Raw genomic sequence first — 21139 nt, forward strand, 5'->3', positions numbered from 1 at the left:
ACCTAAGCATGGTTTGACGCTAGATTACTATAGCGCGTCTCAAGTCTCTTTAACTCGTCGTTCCGATTACCTAAGCATGGATATCTTATATTACGCATGGATATCTAACCATGCTTATGTCACGTTACAAGTCTCTCTAACAAGTCGTTATGATTACCAAAGCATGTTTAGGTTATATTACGCAAAGTGTGGGTGAAATTTGACAATAAATTAGTATATGTCGTGTCTCAAGTCTCTTTAACGCGTCGTTCCAATTACCTAAGCATGGTTAGGTTATTTTACGCACATTGTGCGTGAAAAGTGACGTTGATTAGTATTTCTCGTCTCAAGTCTCTTTTACGTGTCGTTCCGATTACCTATGCATGGTTAGGTCATATTACGCATTGTGTGCGTGAAAACTGTCGCTAGGTCAGTATGTCGCGTCTCAAGCCTCTTTAACGCGTCGTTCCGATTACCTAAGCATGGTTAGATTATATTAAGCAAAGTGTGCGTGAAACGTTACGGTAGATTAGTATGTCGTGTCTCAAGTCTCTTTAACGCGTCGTTCCGATTACCTAAGCATGGTTAGGTTATATTACGCAAAGAGTGCGTAAAAAGTGACACTAGATTAGTATGGCGCGTTTCAAGTCTCTTTAACGCGTTGTATCAATTACCATGCTTATGTCGCGTCACAAGTGTCTCTAACGCGTCGTTCTGATTATCTAAGCATGGTTAGGTTAGATTAACTAAAGTGTGCGTGAAAAGTGACGCTAGATTAGTATGTCGCGTCTCAAGTCTCTTTAACGCGTCGTTCCGATTACCTAAGCATGGCTAGGTTATATTACGCAAAGTGTGCGTGAAAAGTGACGCTAGATTAGTATGTCACGTGCAAAGTCACTCTAACACGTGGTTCTTATTTCCTAAGCATGGTTAGGTTATATATCACAAAGTGTGCGTAAAAAGTGACGCTAGATTAGTATGTCGCGTCTCAAGTCTCTTTAACGCGTCGTTCTGATAATCTAAGCATGGTTAGGTTATATTACGCGAAGTGTGCGTGAAAAGTGACGCTAGATTAGTATGTCACGTGTAAAGTCTAACACGTTGTTCTAATTTCCTAAGCATGGTTAGGTTATATTACACAAAGTGTGCGTAAAAAGTGACGCTAGATTTGTATGTCGCGTCTCAAGTCTCTTTAACGCATTGTTCTGATAATCTAAGCATGGTTAGGTTATATTACGCAAGGTGTGCGTGAAAAGTGACGCTAGATTAGTATGGTGCATCTCAATGTTCTTTAACGCGTCGTTCCGATTACCTAAGCAGGGTTAGTTTATATTTCGCAACTTGTGCATGAAAAGTGAAGCTAGATTAGTATGTCGCGTATCAAGTGTTTGTAACGCGTCGTTTCGATTACCTAAGCATGGTTATGTTGATAATTAACAATAAATTAGTATGTCATGTCTCAAGTAGATTTTAACGCGTTGTTCCTATTTCCTAAGAATGGTTAGGTTATATTACGAAAAGTGTGCGTGAAATGTGAAGCTAGATTAGTACGTCGCGTCTCAAGTCTCTCTCTAATGCGTCGTTCCGATTTCTAAGCATGGTTAGGTTATATTACGCAAAGTGTGCAAAAACAAAGTGACGCTAGATTAGTATTACGCGTCTCAAATCTCTATAACGCGTCGTTTTCGATTACCATGCCTATGTCGCCTCACAAGTCTCTCTAACGCGTCGTTCTGATTACCTACGGATATATTACGCAACGTGTGCGTGAAAAATGACAATAGATTAGTAGGTCGCGTCTCAAGTCTATTTAACGCGTCGTTCCGATTACCTATGCATAACCTAGGTTATGTTACGCAAAGTCTGCGTGAAAAGTGATGCTAGATTAGTACGTCGCATCTCAAGTCTCTCTAATGCGTTGTTCCGATTTGTAAGCATGGTTAGGTTATATTACTGAAAGTGTGCAAAACAAAGTGACTCTAGATTAGTATTACGCGTCTCAAATCTCTGTAACGCGTCATTTTCCATTGCCATGCCTATGTCGCGTCACAAGTCTCTCTAACGCGTCGTTCCGATTACCTACGCATGGTTAGGTTATATTACGCAACAAGTGCTTGAGAAATGACAATAGATTAGTATGTCCCGTCTCAAGTCTATTTAACGCGTCGTTTCGATTACCTAAGCATGGTTAGGTTATTATTACGCAACGTGTGCATGAAAAGTGACGCTAGATTAGTATGTTGTGTCTCAAGTCTTTTTAACGTGTCGTTTCCATGCTTATGTCGCGTCTCAATTCTCTTTAACGTGTTGTACCGATTACCTAAGGATGGTTAGGTTACTTTACAGAAAGTGTGCGTGAAATGTAACAATACATTAGTATGTTGCGTCTCAAGTCTATTTAACGCGTCGTTCCGATTACCTAAGCATGGTTAGGTTATATTATGCATAGTGTGCGTGAAAAGGTACGATAAATAAATATGTAGCGTCTTAATTATCTTTAACGCGTTGTTCTGATCACACTTCTAGTTAACGCGTCGTTCCAATTACCTTAGCATAGTTAGGTTATATTACACAAAGTGTGCGTGGAAAGTGACGCTAGATTAGTATGTCACGTCTCATTTCTCTTTAACGCGTTGTACCGATTACCTAAAGATGGTTAGGTTGCTTTACGGAAAGTGTGCGTGAAAAGTAACAATACATTAGCATGTCGCATCTCAAGTCTATTTAACGCGTCATTCCGATATGGTTAGGTTATATTACGCAAAGTGTGCTTGAATAGTGACGCCAAATTAGTATGTCGTGTCAAAATTCTCTTTAACGCGTCGTTCCGATTACCTAAGCATGTGCGTGAAAGTGACGCTAGATTATGTTACGCAAAGTGTGCATGAAAAGTGACGCTAGATTAATACAAAAGTGACGTTAGATTAGTATGGCGCATCTCAAGTATTTTCAATGCATCGTTCCGATTACCTAAGCATGGTTAGGTTATACTACGCATAGTGTGCGTGAAAAGTGACAATAGATTAGTATGTCGCATCTCAAGTCTCTTTAACGCGTGTTTCGATTACCTAAGCATGGTTAGGTTACATTACGCAAAATGTGCGTGAAAACTGACGGTATATTAGTATGTCGCGTCTCAAGTCTCTTTAACACCTCATTCCGATTATCTAAGCATGGTTAGGTTATATTTCCAAAGTGTGCGTGAAAAGTAACGCTAGATTAGTATGTCGCGTCTCAAGTTTCTTTAATGCGTCGTTCCGATTATCTTAGCATGGTTAGGTTATATTACAAAAAGTCTGCGAGAAAGTGACAATAGATTAGTATGTCGCTTCTCAAGTCTCTTTATGGCTTCGTTTCGATTATCATGCTTATGTCGCATCACAAATCTCTCTAACGCATCGTTCCGATTACCAAAGCATGGTTAGTATTACGCAAAGTGTGCGTGATAAGTGACGCTAGATTAGTATGTCGCGTCTCAAGTGTCTCTAACGCGTCGTTCCGATTACCTAAGCATGGTTAGGTTATATTACGAAAAGAGTGCGTGAAAAGTGACGCTAGATTAGTATGTCACATCTCTAGTCTCTTTAACGCGTCGTTCCGATTACCTAAGAATGGTTATGTTAAATTACGCCAAGTGCGCGCTAAAGTGACGCTACATCTCTTTAACGCGTCGTTTTGATTACCTAAGCATGGCTAGGTTGTATTACGCAAAGCGTGATCGAAAAGTGACGTTGGATTAGTATGGCGCGTCCTAAGTCTCTTTATTGTGTCGTTTCGATTACCTAAGCATGGTTAGGTTGTATTACGCAAAGTGTGCGTGAAAGTGACGCCAGATTAGTAAGTCACGTCTCAAGTATCTTTAACGCGTCGTTCCGATTACCTAAGCATGGTTAGGTTATTTTACGCAAAGTGTTCGCGAAAAATTACGGTAGATTAGTATATCGCGTCTCAAGTCTCGTTAACGCGTCGTTCCGATTACCTAAGAATGGTTATATTATATTACGCCAAGTGAGCGTTAAAAGTGTCGCTAGATTACTATGTTGTCTCACAAGTCTTTTAAACGCGTTGTTACGATTACCTTACATGGTTAGGTTATATTAGGCAATGTGTGCGTGAAAACTATTGCTAGGTTAGTATGTCGTGTCTCAAGTCTCTTTAAAGCGTCGTTTCGAATACCTAATCATTGTTAGGTTGTAACGCTAGATTAGTATGGCGCGTTTCAAGTCTCTTTAACGCGTCGTTTTGATTACTGTGCTTTATGTCACGTCACAAGTGTCTCTAACCCGTCTTTCTGATTACCTAAGCATGGTTAGGTTATATTATGCAACGTGTGCGTGAAAAGTGACAATAGATGATTAGTATGTCGCGTCTCAAGTCTCATTAGCGCGTCGTTCCGATTACCTAAGAATGGCTAGGTTATTTTACGCAAAGTGTGCGTGAAATGTTACGCTAGATTAGTATGTCGCGCCTCAAGTCTATTTAATGCATTTTCCGATTACCTAAGCATGGTTAGGTTATATTACGTAAAGTGTGCGTGAAAAGTGGCGCTAGATTAGTATGTCGCCGCTTTAGTCTCTTAATGCGTCATTTCGATTTCCTAAGCATGGTAACTATTAGGCAAAGTTTGCGTGAAAAGTGACGCTAGATTAGTATGTCGCTTCTCAAGTCTCTTTAACGCGTCGTTCCGATTACCTAAGTACGGTTAGGTTATATTACACAAAGTCTGCGTAGAAAGTGATGTTAGACTAGTATGGCGCGTCTTAAGTCTCTTTAACGCGTCGATTCAATTACCATGCTTATGTCGCGTCACAAGTGTCTCTACCGCGTCGTTCCGATTACCTAAGGATGGTTGAGTTATATTACGCAAAGTGTGCGTGAAAAGTGACGCTAAATTAGTATTTCGCATCACAAGTCTCTCTAACTCGTCGTTTCGATTACCTAGGCATGGATAGGTTATATTATGCAAAGTATGCGTGAAAAGTGTAGCTAGATTAGTATGTCGCGTCTCAAGTCTCTTTAACGCGTCATTCCGATTACCTAAGCATGGTTAGGCTATTTTACGCAAAGTGTGCGTGAAAAGTGACGCTAGATTAGTATGTTGCGTCTCAAGTCTCTTTAATGCGTCGCTCCAATTACCTTAGCATGGTTAGGTTATATTACGCAAAGTGTGCGTGAAAACTGTTGCTAGGTTAGTATATCGCGTATCAAGTCTCTTTAACGCGTCGTTCCGATTACCTAAGCATGGTTAGGTTATATTACGCAATGTGTGCGTGAAAACTATTGCTAGGTTAGTATGTCGTGTCTCAAGTCTCTTTAAAGCGGCGTTCCGATTACCTAATCATTGTTACGCAAAGGGTGCGTAAAAGCGACGCTAGATTAGTATGGCGCGTTTCAAGTCTCTTTAACGCGTCGTTTTGATTACTGTGCTTATGTCACGTCACAAGTGTCTCTAACGCGTCGTTCTGATAACCTAAGTATGGTTAGGTTATATTGCACAAAGTGTGCGTGAAAAGTGACAATAATGTATGTCAGGTCTCTAGTCTCTTTAACGCGTTGTTCCGATTACGTAAGCATGGTTAGGTTATTTTACGCAAAGTGTGCGTGAAAAGTTACGCTGGATTAATATGTCGCGCCTCAAGTCTCATTAATGCATATTCCGATTACGTAAGCATGGTTAGGTTATTTTACGAAAAGAGTGTGTGAAATGTGATTATCTTTAACGTGTCGTTCCAATTACCTGAGCATGGATAGGTTATTTTACACAAAGTGTGCATGAAAAGTTACGCGAGATTAGCATATCGCGTCTCAAGTCTCTTTAACGCGTCGTTTCGATTACCTAAGAATGGTTATGTTATTGTACGCCAAGTGCACGTTAAAAGTGACGCTACATTAGTATGTCGCATCTTAAGTCTCTTTAACGCGTAGTTCCGATTACCTAAGCATGGTTAGGTTATATTACGCAATGTGTGCTCGAAAAGTGACGTTAAGTTAGTATGGCGCGTCCTAAGTCTCTTTAATGCGTCGTTCCGATTACCTAAGCATGGTTAGGTTGTATCACGCAAAGTGTGCGTGAAAAGTGATGCTAGATTAGTATGTCACATCTCAAGTATTAACGCGTCGTTCCGATTACCTAAGCATGGTTAGGGTATTTTACGCAAAGTGTGCGTGAAAAATTACGGTAGATTAGTATACCGCGTCTCAAGTCTCGTTAACGCGTCGTTCCGATTACCTAAGAATGGATATGTTATATTACTCCAAGTGCACGTTAAAAGTGTTGCTAGATTAGTATGTCGCGTCACAAGTCTTTTTAACGCGTTGTTACAATTACCTAAGCATGGTTAGGTTATATTACGCCAAGTGTGCGTAAAAATTGACGCTAGATTAGTATGGCGCCTCTCAAGTCTCTTTAACGCGTCGTTTCGATTACCATGCTTATGTCGTGTTACAAAGTCTCTCTAACACGTTTTTCCAATTACCAGAGTATGGTTATGTTAAATTACGCAAAGTGTGCGTGAAAAGAGTTGCTAGATTAGTATGTCGCGTCTCAAGTCTCTTTAACGCGTCGTTCCGATTACCTAGGCATGGTTAGGGTATTTTATGCAAAGTGTGCGTGAAAAGTGACGCTAGATTAGAATGTCGCGTCTCAAGTCTTTTAACCCGTCGCTTTGATTACCTAAGCATGGTTAGGTTATATTACGCAATGTGTGCGTGAAAACTGTTGCTAGGTTAGTATGTTGCGTATCAAGTCTCTTTAACCCGTCATTCCGATTACCTAAGCATGGTTAGGTTATATTACGCAATATGTACGTGAAAACTAATTGCTAGGTTAATATGTCGTGTTTCAAGTCTCTTTAAAGCGTCGTTCCGATTACCTAATCATTGTTAGGTTGTATTACGCAAAGTGAGCGTAAAAGTGACACTATGGCGCGTTTCATGTATCTTTAACGCGTCGTTTTGATTATTGTACTTATGTCACGTCACAAGTGTCTCTAACGTGTCATTTTGATTACCTAATCATGGTTAGGTTATGTTACACAAAGTGTGCATGAAAAGTGACAATAAATTAGTATGTCGCGTGTCAAGTCTCTTTAACGCGTCGTTTCGATTACCTAAGCATGGTTAGGTTATTTTACGCAAAGTGTGCGTGAAAAGTTACGCTATATTAGTATGTCGCGCCTCAAGTCTCTTTAATGCATATTCCGATTACCTAATAAGCATGGTTAGATTATATTACGTAATGTGTGCGTGAAAAGTGACGCTAGATTAGTATGTCGCGTCTCAAGTCTCTTTAACGCGTCGTTCCGATTACCTAAGCATGGTTAGGCTATATTACGCAATGTGTACGTGAAAACTGTTGCTAACGTATGTCGTGTCTAAAGTCTCTTTAACGCGTCGTTTCGATTACCAATGCCTATGTCACGTCACAAGTTTCTCTAACGCGTCGTTGCAATTACCCAAGCTTGGTTAGGTTATATTATGCAAAGTGTGCGTGAAAATTGAAAATAGATTAATATGTTGCGTCTCAAATCTCTTTAACACGTCGTTCCGATTACCTGCGCATGGTTAGGTTATATTATGCAAAGAGTGCCTGAATAGTGACGCTAGATTAGTATGTTGCGTCTCAAGTCTCTTTAACGCGTCGTTCCGATTACCTAAGCATGGTGAGTAAAAAATGACACTAAATTAGTATGGCGCGTCTCAATTCACTTTAACGCGTCGTTCAGATAATCTAAGCATGGTTAGGTTATATTATGCAAAGTGTGCGTAAAAAGTGACTCTAAATTAGTATGGCGTGTTTCATCTCTCTTTAACGCGTCGTTTTGATTACCATGCTTATGTTCCGTCTCAAGTCTCTCTAACGCGTCGTTCCGATTACCTAAGCATGGTTAGGTTATATTACGCAAAGTGTGCGTGAAAAGTGACGCTAGATTAGTATGTCGCGTCTCAAGTCTCTTTAAAGCGTCGTTCCGATTACCTAAGCATGGTTAGGTTACACTACGCAAAGTCTGCGTAAAACGTGACGCTAGATTAGTATGGCGTGTCTCAAGTCTCTTTAACGCGTCGTTTTGATTACCATGCTTATGTCGCGTCTCAAGTCTCTCTAATGCGTCGTTCCGATTACCTAAGCATGGTTTAGTTATATTACGCAAAGTGTGCGTGAAAAATGATGCTATGTCGCGTATCAAGTCTCTATAATGCGTCGTTCTGATTACCTAAGAATGGTTAGGTTATATTACGCAAAGTGTGCGTGAAAAGTGACAATAGATTAGTATGTCGCGTCTAAAGTGTCTTTAACGCGTCGTTCCGATTACCAAAGCTTGGTTATTTTATATTACACCAAGTGCGCGTTAGAAGTGTTGCTAGATTAGTATGTCGCGTCACAAGTCTCTTTAACGCGTTGTTACGATTACCTAAGCATGCTTAAGTTATATTACGCAGTGTGTGTAAAAAGTGACGCTAGATTAATGTGGCGCGTCTCAAGTCTTTTTAACGCATCGTTTCGATTCCATGCTTATGTCACGTTACAAGTCCCTCTAACACATCGTTCTGAAAAGTGACAATAGAGTATGTCGCGTTGCAAGTCTCTTTAGCATGTCGTACCGATTACCTAAGCATGGCTAGGTTATACTACGCAAAGATTGTGTGAATAGTGACTCTAGATTAGTATGTCGCGTTTCGAGTCTCTTTAACGCGTCGTTTCGATTACCATACTTATGTTGCTTAACAAGTGTCTCTGACGCGTCATTCTGATTATCAAAGCATGGTTAGGTTATATTATGCAAAGTGTGCGTGAAAAGTGACAATAAATTAGTATGTCCTGCCTCAAGTCTCTTTAACACGTCGTTCTGATTACCCATTGATGATATGTTATATTACGCCAAGTGCGCGTTAAAAGTGTCGCCAGATTAGTATGTCACGTCACAAGTCTCTTTAACGCGTTGTTACGGTTACATTAGCACGGTTAGGTTATATTACGCTAAGTTTGTGTAAAAAGTGAAGCTAGATTAGTATGTCGTGTCTCAAGTCTCTTTAACGCGTCGTTTCGATTACCATGCTTATGTTACATTACAAGTCTCTCTAACATGTCGTTCTGATTACCTAAGCATGGTTAGGTTATATTACGCAAAGTGTGCTTGATATGTGACAATAGATTAGTATGTTGCGTCTCAAGTCTCTTTAACGCGTTGTTACGATTATCTCATCATTGTTAGGTATTTTACACAAATTGTTCGTGAAAAGTGACGCTAGATTAGTTTGTCGTGTCTCAAGTCTTTTTAACGCGTCGTTCCGATTACCTAAGCATGGTTAGGTTATATTACGCAATGTGTACTTGAAAACTGTCGCTAGGTAAGTATGTCGCATCCCAAGTCTATTTAACGCGTCGTTCCGATTACCTAAGCATGCTTAGGTTATATTACGCAAAGTGTGGGTGAAAATTGAAAAGTGACGCTAGATTAGTATTTCGCGTCTCAAGTCTCTTTACCGCGTCGTTCTGATTTCCTAAGCATGGTGGGAGTATAATAAGTAAAGAGGGGTTAAAAAGTGACGCTAGATTAGTATGGCGCGTTTCAAGTCTCTTTAACACGTCGTTTCGATTACCATGCTTATGTCACGTCACAAGTGTCTCTAACGCGTCGTTCTGATTACCTAAGCATGGTTAAGTTATATTACGCAAAGTGTGCGTGAAAAGTGACAATAGATTAGTATGTCACGTCTTAAGTCTCTTTAACTTGTCGTTCTGATTACCTAAATGGTTGAGTTATATTATGCAAAGTGTGCGTGAAAAGTGACTCTAGATAAGTATGTCGCGTCTCAAATCTCTTTAACTCGTCGTTCTGATTACCTAAGCATGGTTAAGTTATATTACGCAATGTGTGCGTGAAAAGTGACGCTCGATTAGTATGTCGCGTCTCAAGTCTCTTTAACGCGTTGTTCCGATTACCTAAGCATGATTTCGTTTTATTACACCAAGTGCGCGTTAAAATGTTGCTAGATTAGTATGTCGCGTCACAAGATCCTTTAACGCGTTGTTACGATTACCTAAGCATGGTTAGGTTATATTACGCAAAGTATGCGTAAAAAGTACGCTCTAGATTAGTATGGCGCGTCTCAAGTATCTTTAACGCGTTGTTTCAATTATCATGCTTATGCACGTCACAAGTCTCTCTAACAAGTCGTTCTGATTACCAAAGCATGGTGGGGTTATATTACACAAAGTGTGCATGAAAATTGACAATAGATTAGTATGTCACGTCTCAAGTCTTGTTAACGAGTCATTTCGATTACCTATGCATGGTTAGGTCATTTTACATAAAGTGTGCGTGAAAAGTGACGCTAGATTAGTATGTCGCGTGTCAAGTCTCCTTAACACGTCGTTCCGATTACCTAAGCATGGTTAAGTTATATTACGCAATGTGTGCGTGAAAACTGCTGCTAGGTTAGTATCTCGCGTCTCAAGTCTCTTTTACGCGTCGTTCCGATTACCTAGGCATGGTTAGGTTATATTACGCAAAATGTGCGGGAAAAGTGACGCTAGATTAGTATGTCGTGTCTCAAGTCTCTTTAATGCGTCGTTCCGATTACCTAAACTTGGTTAGGTTATTCTACGCAAAGCGTGCGTAAAGAGTGACGCTAGATTAGTATGGCGCGTTTCAAAAATCTTTAACGCGTCGTTTCGATTACCATGCTCATGTCGCGTCACAAGTGTCTCAAACGCGTCGTTCGGATTAACTAAGAAAAGTGTGCGTGAAAAGTGACAATATATTAGTATGTCGCATCTCAAGTCGCTTTAAAGTGTCATTCTGATGACCTAGGCATGGTTAGGTTATTTTACGCAAAATGTGCGTGATAAGTGACGCTAGATTGGTATGTCGCTTCTCAAATACCTTTAACGTGTGTTCCGATTACCTAAGCATTGTTAGGTTATATTACGCAAAGTGTGCGTGAAAAGTGACCCTAGATTAGTATATCGCGTCTCAAGTATCTTTAACACGTCGTTTCGATTACCAAAGCATGGTTATGTTATATTAGGCCAAGTGCGAGTTAAAAGTATCGCTAGATTAGTATGTCGCATCACTAGACTTTTTAACGCGTTGCTATTTTACCTAAATATGGTTAAGTTATGTTACGCAATGTGTGCGTGAAAACTGCTGCTAGGTTAGTATCTCGCGTCTCAAACGCATTGTTTTGATTACCATGCATATGTCACATTGCAAGTCTCTCTAACACATCGTTCTGATAACCATAGCATGGTTTGGTTAAATACACAAAGTGTGCGTGAAAAGCGACAATTAATTAGTATGTCGCGTCACATGTCTCTTTAACCCGTCGTTCCAATTACCTAAGCATGGTTGGGTTATTTTACGCAAAGTGTGCGTGAAAAGTGACGCTAGATTAGTATGTCGTGTCACTAGTATCTTTAACGCGTCGTTCCAATTACCCAAGCATGGTTTGGTTATATTATGCGATGTGTGCGTGAAAACTGTTGCTAGGTTAGTATGTCGCGTCTTAAGTCGCCTTAAGGGTCGTTCTAATTACCTAATCATGGTTAGGTTATTTTACGCAAAGTGTGCGTGAAAGGTGACGCTAGATTAGTATGTCGCGTCTCAAGTCTCTTTAACGCGTCGTTCCGAATACCTAAAGCATGGTTAGATTATATTCCGCAAAGCGTGCGTCAAAAGTGATGCTAGATTAGTACGGCGCGTTTTAAGTCTCTTTGACGCATCATTTCAATTACCGTCGTTCTGATTACCTAAGCATGGTTAGGTTATATTACGCAAAGTGTGCGTGAGAAGTGACGCTAGATTAGTATGTCGCATCTCAAGTCTCTTTAATGGGTGTTTCGATTACCTAAGCATGGTTAGGTTATATTACGTAAAGTGTGCGTGAAAAGTGACGCTAGATTAATATGCCGCCTCCTAAGTCTCTTTCACGCGTCGTTCCGATTACCTAAGCATGGTTAGGTTATATTACGCAACGTCTGTGTAAAAAGTGACGCTAGATTACTATAGCGCATCTCAAGTCTCTATAACGCGTCGTTTCGATTACCATGCTTAAGTCGCTTAACAAGTGTCTTTAACGCGTCGTTCTGATTACCTAAGTATAGTTAGGTTATATTATGCAAAGTGTGCGTGAAAAGTTAAAATAGATTAGTATGTCGCGCCTCAAGTCTCTTTAACGCGTCGTTCCGATTACCTAAGCATGGATATGTTATATTAAGTCAAGTGCGCGTTAAAAGTGTCGCTAGATTAGTACGTCGCGTCACAAGTCTCTATAACGCGTTGTTACGATTACCTAAGCATGGTTAGGTTATATTTACGCACGGTATGTGTAAAGAGTGACGCTAGATTAGTATGTCGCATCTGAAGTCTCTTTAAGGCATCATTTCGATTACCATGCTTATGTTATGTTACAAATCTCTCTAACACGTCGTTCCGATTACCTAAGCATGGTTAGGTTATATTACGCTAAGTGTGTGTGAAAAGTGACAATAGATGAGTATGTCGCGTCTCAAGTCTCTTTAACGCGTCATTACGATTATGTAAGCATGGTTAGGTTATTTTGGGCAAATTGTGCGTGAAAAGTGACGCTAGATTAGAATGTCGCGTCTCAAGTCTCTTTAACGCGTCGTTCCGATTACCTAAGCATATTCAGGTTATATTACGCAATGTGTGCGTGAAAACTGTCGCTAGGTTAGTATGCCCTATCTCAAGTCTATTTAACGCGTCGTTCCGATTACCTAAGCATTGTTAGGTTTTATTACGCAAAGTGTGCGTGAAAAGTGACGCTAGATTAGTATGTCGCCTCTCAAGTCTCTTTAGCGCGCCGTTCCGATTACCTAAGCATGGTTAGGTTATATTACGCAAAGAGTGCTTAAAAAGTGACGCTAGTTTAGTATGGTGCGTTTCAAGTCTCTTTAACATGTCATTTTTATTACCATGCTTATGTCGCGTCACAAGTGTCTCTAACGCGTCGTTCTGATTACCTATGCATGGTTAGGTCATATTATGCAAAGTGTGGTCGATAAGTGACAATAGACTAGTATGTCGTCGTGTCTTAAGTCTCTTTAACGCGTCGTTCCGATTACCTAACCATGGTTAGGTTATTTTACGCAAAGTGTGCGTGAAAAGTGACGCTAGATTAGTATGTTGCGTCATAAGTCTCTTTAACGCGTCGTTCCGATTACTTAAGCATGGTTAGGTTATGTTACGCAACGTGTGCGTGAAAACTGTTGCTAGGATAGTATGTCGTGTCTCCAGTCTCTTTAACGCGTCGTTTTGATTACCTCATGGTTAGGTTATATTACGCAAAATGTGCGTGAAAAAAGACGCTAGATTAGTATGTCTCGTCTCAAGTCTCTTTAACTCGTCGTTCCGATTACTTAAGCATGCTTAAGTTATATTATGCAAAGTGTGCGTGAAAAGTGACGCTAGATCAGTATGTCGCATCTCAAGTCTCTTTACTTCGTCGTTACGATTACCTAAGCATGGTTAGTTTATATTACGCAAAGTCTGCGTAAAAAGTGACGCTAGATTAGTATGGCGCGTCTCCAGTCTCTTTAACGCGTCGTTTTGATTATACTATGCTTATGCCCCGTCTCAAGTCTCTAAAGCGTCGCTCTGATTACCTAATTATGGTTAGGTTATATTGCGCAAAGTGTGTGTGAAAAGTGACGCTAGATTAGTATGTCGCGTCATAAGTCTCTTTAAAGCGTTGTTACAATTACCTAACCATGGTTAAGTTATATTACGCGAAAAAAAGTGACGCTAGATTAGTATGGCGCGTCTCAAGTCTCTTTAACGCATCGTTTCGATTACCATGCTTATGTCACGTTACAAGTCTCTCTAACAACTCGTTCCGATTACCAAAGCCTGTTTAGGTTATATTACGCAAAGTGTGGGTGAAAATTGACAATAAATTAGTATGTCGCATCTAATGTCTCTTTAACGCGTCGTTCCGATTACCTAAGTATGGTTAGGTTATTGTACACAATGTGTGCGTGAAAAGTGACGCTAGAATAGTATGTCGCGTCTCAAGTCTCTTTAACGCGTCATTCTGATTACCTAAGAATGGATAGGTTATTTTACGCAAAATGTGCGTGAAAAGTGACGCTAGATTAGTATGTCGCGTCACAAGTCCCTTTAACGCATTGTTACAATTACCTAAGCATGGTTAAGTTATATTAGGCAAAGTGTGCGTTAAAAGTGACGCTAGATTAGTATGGCGCGCCTCAAGTCTCTTTAATGCATCGTTTCAATTACCTATGCATGGTTAGGTTATTTTACACAAAGTGTGCGTGAAAAGTGACGCTAGATCAGTATGTTGCATCTTAAGTCTCTTTAATGCGTCGTTCCGATTACCTAAGCCTGGGTAGGTTAATTTACGCAAAGTGTGCGTGAAAGTGACGCTAGTTTAGTATGTTGCGACTCAAGTCTCTTTAAGGCTTCGTTACGATTACCGAAGCATGGTTAGGTTATATTACGCAAAGAGCGTGTGAATAGTGACTCTAGATTACCCAAGAATGGTTAGATTATATTACACAAAGTGTGCGAGAAAAGTAAGGCTAGATTAGTATGTTGTATCTCAAGTCTCTAAAACGCGTCGTTCCGATTACCTAAGCTCTAACTCAATTACATATGTATTATTTATATTACGCAAGGTGTGCGTGAAAAGTGACGCTAGATTAGTATGTTGCATCTCAAGGCTTTTTAATGCGTCGTTCAGATTACCTAAGCATGGTTATGTTATATTATGCAAAGTATAAGTCCAAAGTGACGCTAGATTAGTATGTCATGTCTCAAGTCTCTTTAACGCGTCGTTTCGATTATCATGCTTATGTCGCATCACAAGTCTCTCAAACACGTCGTTCCGATTACCTAAGCATGGTTAGGTTAATATTACGGGTGTGCATGAAAAGAAATTAGTAAGTCGTGTCTGAAGTCTCTTTAACGCGTTCTGATTACCTAAGCTTGGTTAGGTTATATTACGAAAAGTGTGCGTGAAAAGTGACAATCGATCAATATGTCGCGTCTCAAGTCTATTTAATGCTTAGTTCCGATTACCTATGCATGGTTAGGTTATATCATGAAATGTGTGCGTGAAAACTGACGCTAGATTAGTATGTTGTGCTCAGTTCTCTTTATCGCATTGTTTCGATTATCAGAGTATGACTATGTTATAATAAACATAGCGTGCTTGAAAAGTGACGCTAGATAAGCATGGTTATGTTATATTACACAAAGTGTGCGTGAAACGTGATGCTAGATAAGTATGTCGCGTTCTCTTTAACGCGTCGTTCTGATTACCTAAGCATGGTTAGATTATATTACGCAAAGAGTGTGAAAAGTGACGCTAGATTAGTATGTCGCGTCTCAAGTCTCTTGAACGCGTCGTTCTGATTAGCTAAGCATGGTTAGGTTATATTACAAAAGGTGTGCGTGAAAAGTGACTTTCGATTAGTATGTCGCGTCTCAAGGCTCTTTAATGCGTCGTTTCGATTACCTAAGCATAGTTAGGTTATATTACGCAAAGAGTGTGTGAAAAGTGACGCAGGGTTAGTATGTCGCGTCTTAACGCGTCGTTCCGATTACCCAAGAATGGTTAGGTTATATTACGTAAAGTGTGCGAGAAAAGTTGAGATAGCTTAGCATGTCGCGTCTCAAGTCTCTTTAACGCGTCGTTCCGATTACCTAAGCATGGTTAGCCTATATTATAAAAAGTGTGCGTGAAAAAGCAACAATAATGTATTTCGCATCTCAAGTCTCTTTAATGCGTCGTTCCGATTACCTAAGCATGGTTAGGTTACATTACGCTAAGTGTGCGTGAAAAGTGATGCTAGCTTAGTATAGCGCGTCTCAAGTCTCTTAAACGCGTTTTTTCAATTACCATGCTTATGTCGCATCACAAGTCTCTCTAACGAGTCGTTACAATTACCTATGCATGGTTAGGTTATATTACGCAAAGTGTGCATAAAAAGTGACGCTGAATTAGTATGGCGCATCTCAAGTCTCTTTAATGCGTCGCTTCGATTACCATGCTTATTTCGCGTAACTAGTCTCTCTAACACGTCGTTCCGATTACCTAAGCATGGTTAAGTGATATTACACAATGGGTGCTTGAAGAGTGACGCTAGATTAGTATATCCCGTCTCAATTCCCTTTAACGCGTTATTCAAATTACCTAAGCATGGTTAGGTTATATTACACAAAGCGTGCGTGAAAAGTGACTCTAGATTAGTATGTCGCGTTCTCAAGTCTGTTTATCGCGTCATTCCGATTACCTATGCATGGTTAGGTTATATTGCGCAAAGTGTTCGTGAAAAGTGATGCGAGATAAGTATGTCGCGTTCTCTTTAACGCGTCGTTCCGATTACCTATGCATGGTTAGGTTATATTACGCAAAGAGTTCGTGAAAAGTGACGCTAGATTAGTATGTCGCGTCTAAAGTTTCTTTCACGCGTCGTTCCGATTACCCAAGAATGGTTAGGTTATATTATGCAAAGTTTGCGAGAAAAGTAAGGCTAGATTAGAATGTTGTGTCTCAAGTCTCTTTAACGCGTCGTTCCGATTACCTAAGCATGGTTAGGTTATATATTGTGCAAGGTGTGCCTGAAAAGTGTCGCTCTCAAGGCTCTTTTATGCGTCGTTCTGATTACCTAAACATGGTTAGGTTATATTATGCAAAGTATACGTCAAAAGTGACACTAGATTAGTATATCGCGTCTCAAGTTTCTTTAACGCGTCATTTCGATTACCATGCTTATGTCGCGTCACAAGTCTCTCTAACGCGTCGTTCCGATTACCTAAGTATGGTTAGGTTATATTACGCAAGGTGTGCGTGAAAAGTAACAATAGATTATTAGTATGTCGTATCTCAAGTCTCATTAACGCGTCGTTCCGATTACCTAAGCATGGTTAGGTTATATTACGAATGCGTGAAAAGTGACAATATATTAGTATGTCGCGTCTCAAGTCTATGTAACGCGTCGTTCTGATTACCTATGCATGGTTAGGTTATATTATGAAAAGTGTGCGTGAAAACTGTTGCTAGATTAGTGTGTCGCGTCTCAAGTCTCTTTATTGCGTTGGTTCGATTATCTAAGCATGGTTAGGTTATAATAAACAAAGCGTGCATGAAAAGTGACGCTAGATTAGTATGTCGCGTCTCAAGTCTCTTTAACGCGTCGTTCCGGTTATCTAAGCATGGTTAGGTTATACTACGCAAAGTGTCCGTGAAAAGTGACGCTAGATTAGTATGTTGCTCTCAAGTCTCTTTAGCGCGTCGTTCTGATTACCGAAGCATGCTTAAGTTATATTACGCAAAGTGCGCGTCTCATGTCTCTTTAACGCGTCGTTTCAATTACCATGCTTATGTCGCGTCAAGAGTATCTCTATCGCGTCGTTCCGATTACCTAAGCATGGTTAGGTTATATTACGCAAAGTATGAGTGCAAAATGACAATAGATTAGTATGTCGCGTCTGAAGTCTATTTAATGTGTCGTTCCGATTACATAAGCAAGGTTAGGTTATATATTACGCAAGGTGTGCGTGAAAAGTGACGCTAGATTAGTATGTCGCGTCTCAAGTCTTTTTAAGGCGTCGTTCCGATTACTTAAGCATGGTTAAGTTATATAAGGCAAAGTGTGCGTAAAAAGTGACGCTAGATTAGTATGTCGTGTCTCAAGTCTCTTTAACGCGTTGTTCCGATTAACTAAGCATGGTTAGGTTATATTATGAAGAGTGAGCGTAAAAAGTGACGCTAAATTAGTATGTCGCGTCTCAAGTCTCTTAACGCGTGGTATTAGTTACCATGTTTATGCCGCGTCACAAGTCTCTCTCACACGTCGTTCTGATCACCTAAGCATGGTTCGGATATATTACGCAAAGGGTTTGTGAAAAGTGACGCTAGATTAGTATGTCGCGTCTCAATTCTCTTTAACGTGGTTAGGTTATATTACGCAAAGCGTGCCTGAAAAGTGACGCTAGATTAGTATGTTTCGTCTCAAGTCTGTTTAACGTGTCGTTCCGATTACCTAACCATGCATAGTAATCGAAACGACGCGTCAAAGAGACTTCAGACGAAACATACTAATCTAGCGTCACTTTTTACGCACACTTTGCGTAATATAACCTAACCATGCTTAGGTAATCGGAACGACGCGTTAAATAGACATTAGACGCGACATACTAATCTAGTGTCACTTTTCACGCACGCTTTGCGGAATAGAACCTCACCATGATTAGATAATCGGATGACGCTGGATTAGTATGTTTCGTCTCAAGTCTCTTTAACGCGTCGTTTCGATTACCATACTTATCTCGCGTCACAAGTCTCTTTAACGCGTCGTTCCAATTACCTAAGCATGGTTAGGTATTACGCAATGTGTGCGTGAAAAGTGACGTTAGATTAGTATGTAGTGTCTCAAGTCTCTCTAACGCGTCGTTCCGATTTCCTAAGCATGATTAGGTTGTACTACGCAAAGTGTGCGTGAAAAATGACACTAGATTAGTATGTTTCGTCTGAAGTCTCTTTAACGCGTCGTTTCGATTACTATACTTATCTCGAGTCACATGTCTCTTTAATGCGTCGTTCCGATTTTCTATGCATGGTTAGGTTATATTACGCAAAGTGTGCGTGCAAAGTGACGTTAGATTAGTATCTAACGTGTCGTTCCGATTTCCTTAGCATGGTTAGGTTATATTATGCAAAGTTTTCGTGAAAAGTGAAACTAGATTAGTATGTCGCGTCTCAAGTCTCTCTAACGCGTCGTTCTGATTTTCTAAGCATGGTTATGTTATATTATGCAACGTGTGGGTAAAAAGTGAGGTTAGATTAATATTGCGCGTCTCAAGTCTCTTTAACGCGTCGTTTCAATTACCATGCTTATGTCGCGTCATAAGTCTCTCGAACGCGTGGTTCTGATTACCTAAGCATGGTTAGGTTATATTACATAAAGTGTGTGTGAAAAGTGATGCTAGATTACTATCGTCTCAAGGCTCTTTAATGTGTCGTTCCGATTACCTAAGCATGGTTATGTTATAGTACGCAAAGTGTGCGTAAATAGGATCAATAGATTAGTATATCTCGTCTCAAGTCTCTTTAACGCGTCGTTCCTATTACCTAAGCATGGTTAGGTTATATTACGCATAGTGTGCGTGAAAAGTGACGCTAGATTAGTATGTCCAGTCTTAAATCTGTTTAACGCGTCGTTCTGATTACCTAAGAATGGCTAGGTTCTATTACGCAAAAAGTGTGCATAAAAAGTGACGATAGATTAGTATGTTTCGTCTCAAGTCTCTTTAACGCGTCGTTTCGCTTACCATACTTATCTCGCGTCACAAGTCTCTTTAACGCGTCGTTCCGATTACCTAAGCATGGTTAGGTTATATTAAGCAAAGCGTACGTGAAAAGTGACGATAGATTAGTACGTCGCGTCTCAAGTCTCTCTAATACGTCGTTCCGATTTCCTAAGCATTGTTAGGTTATATTACGCAAAGTGTGCGTGAAAAGTGACACTAGATTAGTATGTCTCATCTCAAGTCTCCATACGCGTCGTTTTGATTTCCTAAGCATGGTTATGTTACATTACGCAAAGTGTGCGTAAAAAGTGACGCTATATTAATATTGCGCGTCTCAAGTCTCCATACGCGTCGTTCTGATTACCTAAGCATGGTTAGGTTATATGAGGCAAAGTGTGCGTGAAAAATGACAATAGATTAGTATGTCGCGTCTTAAGTCTATTTAATACATCGTTTCAATTAATTAAGCATGGTTAGGTTATATTACGCACAGTGTACGTGAAAAATGACAATAGATTAGTATATCGTGTCTTCAGTCTATCTAACTTGTCATTCTGATTACCTAAGCATTGTGAAAAGCGACGCTAGATTAGTATGTCGCGTCTCAATTCTCTTTATTGCGTTGTTCCGATTACCTAAAGCATGGTTAGGTTATACTCCCTCCGTCCTGTAAAGATAGAAAAAGTAGCTACTTTTTTTGTCCCACAAAGATAGAAAAAGTAGTGTTAGTTAACTATAAAATTATTAAAATACCCTTATATCAACATTAATTGATTTAAAGTTTCAATGTATGGTTTTTATGCATCTAAAATTCTATTGGCTAATATTTATATAGTGGCTTTGGGTTGATGAATCACTAATTTATTATGATTTACTCAAGAAATTAAAAGGACAATTTAGGAAAATTATCACAAATTTCCTATAATTAACTACTTTCTTAATTCTTGCGAAATAACTACTTTTTCTATCTTTACGGGGCGGAGGGAGTATTACACAAAGCGTGCGTGAAAAGTAACGCTAGATTAGTATTTCGCGTCTCAGGTCTCTTTAAAGGGTCGTTCTGATTATCTAAGCATGGTTAGGTTATATTATGCAAAGTGTACGTGAAAAGTGACACTGGATTAGTATGTCGCATCTAAAGTCACTTTAACACGTCGTTCTGATTACCTAAGCGTGGTTAGGTTATATTACACAAAGTGTGCGTAAAAAGTGACGCCAGATTAGTATGGCCCGTCTCGAGTCTTTTTAGCGCGTCGTTTCGACTACCATGCTTATGTCGAGTCACAAGTCTTTCTAACGCGTCGTTAAAGTGTGCGCGAAAAATGACAATAGATTAGTATATCGCGTCTCAAGTCTATTTAACGCGTCGTTCCTATTACCTAAGCATGGTTAGGTTATATTACGCAGAGTGTACGTGAAAAGTGACGCTAGATTAGTATGTCGCGTCTCAAGGCTCTCTAACGCGTCGTTCTGATTACCTAAGCATGGTTAGGTTATATTACGCACAGTGTGCGTGAAAAGTGACGCTAGATTAGTATGTCGCGTCTCAATTCTCTTTGTCGCGTTGTTCCGATTACCTAAGCATGGTTAGGTTATTACACAAAGCGTGCATGAAAATTAACGCTAGGTTAGTATGTCGTGTCTCAAGTCTCTTTAACGTGTCGATTCGATTACCATGCTTATGTCGCGTCACACTCGTTTCGAGTCTCTTTAACGCGTCGTTTTGATTACCATGCTTATGTTGCTAACAAGTGTCTCTGACGCGTCATTCTGATTACCAAAGCATGGTTAGGTTATATTATGCAAATTGTGCGTGAAAAGTGACAATAAATTAGTATGTCCTGCCTCAAGTCTCTTTAACA

The sequence above is a fragment of the Mercurialis annua genome, linkage group LG4, assembly GCF_937616625.2.
Source record: "Mercurialis annua linkage group LG4, ddMerAnnu1.2, whole genome shotgun sequence".
Lineage (NCBI taxonomy): Eukaryota > Viridiplantae > Streptophyta > Magnoliopsida > Malpighiales > Euphorbiaceae > Mercurialis > Mercurialis annua.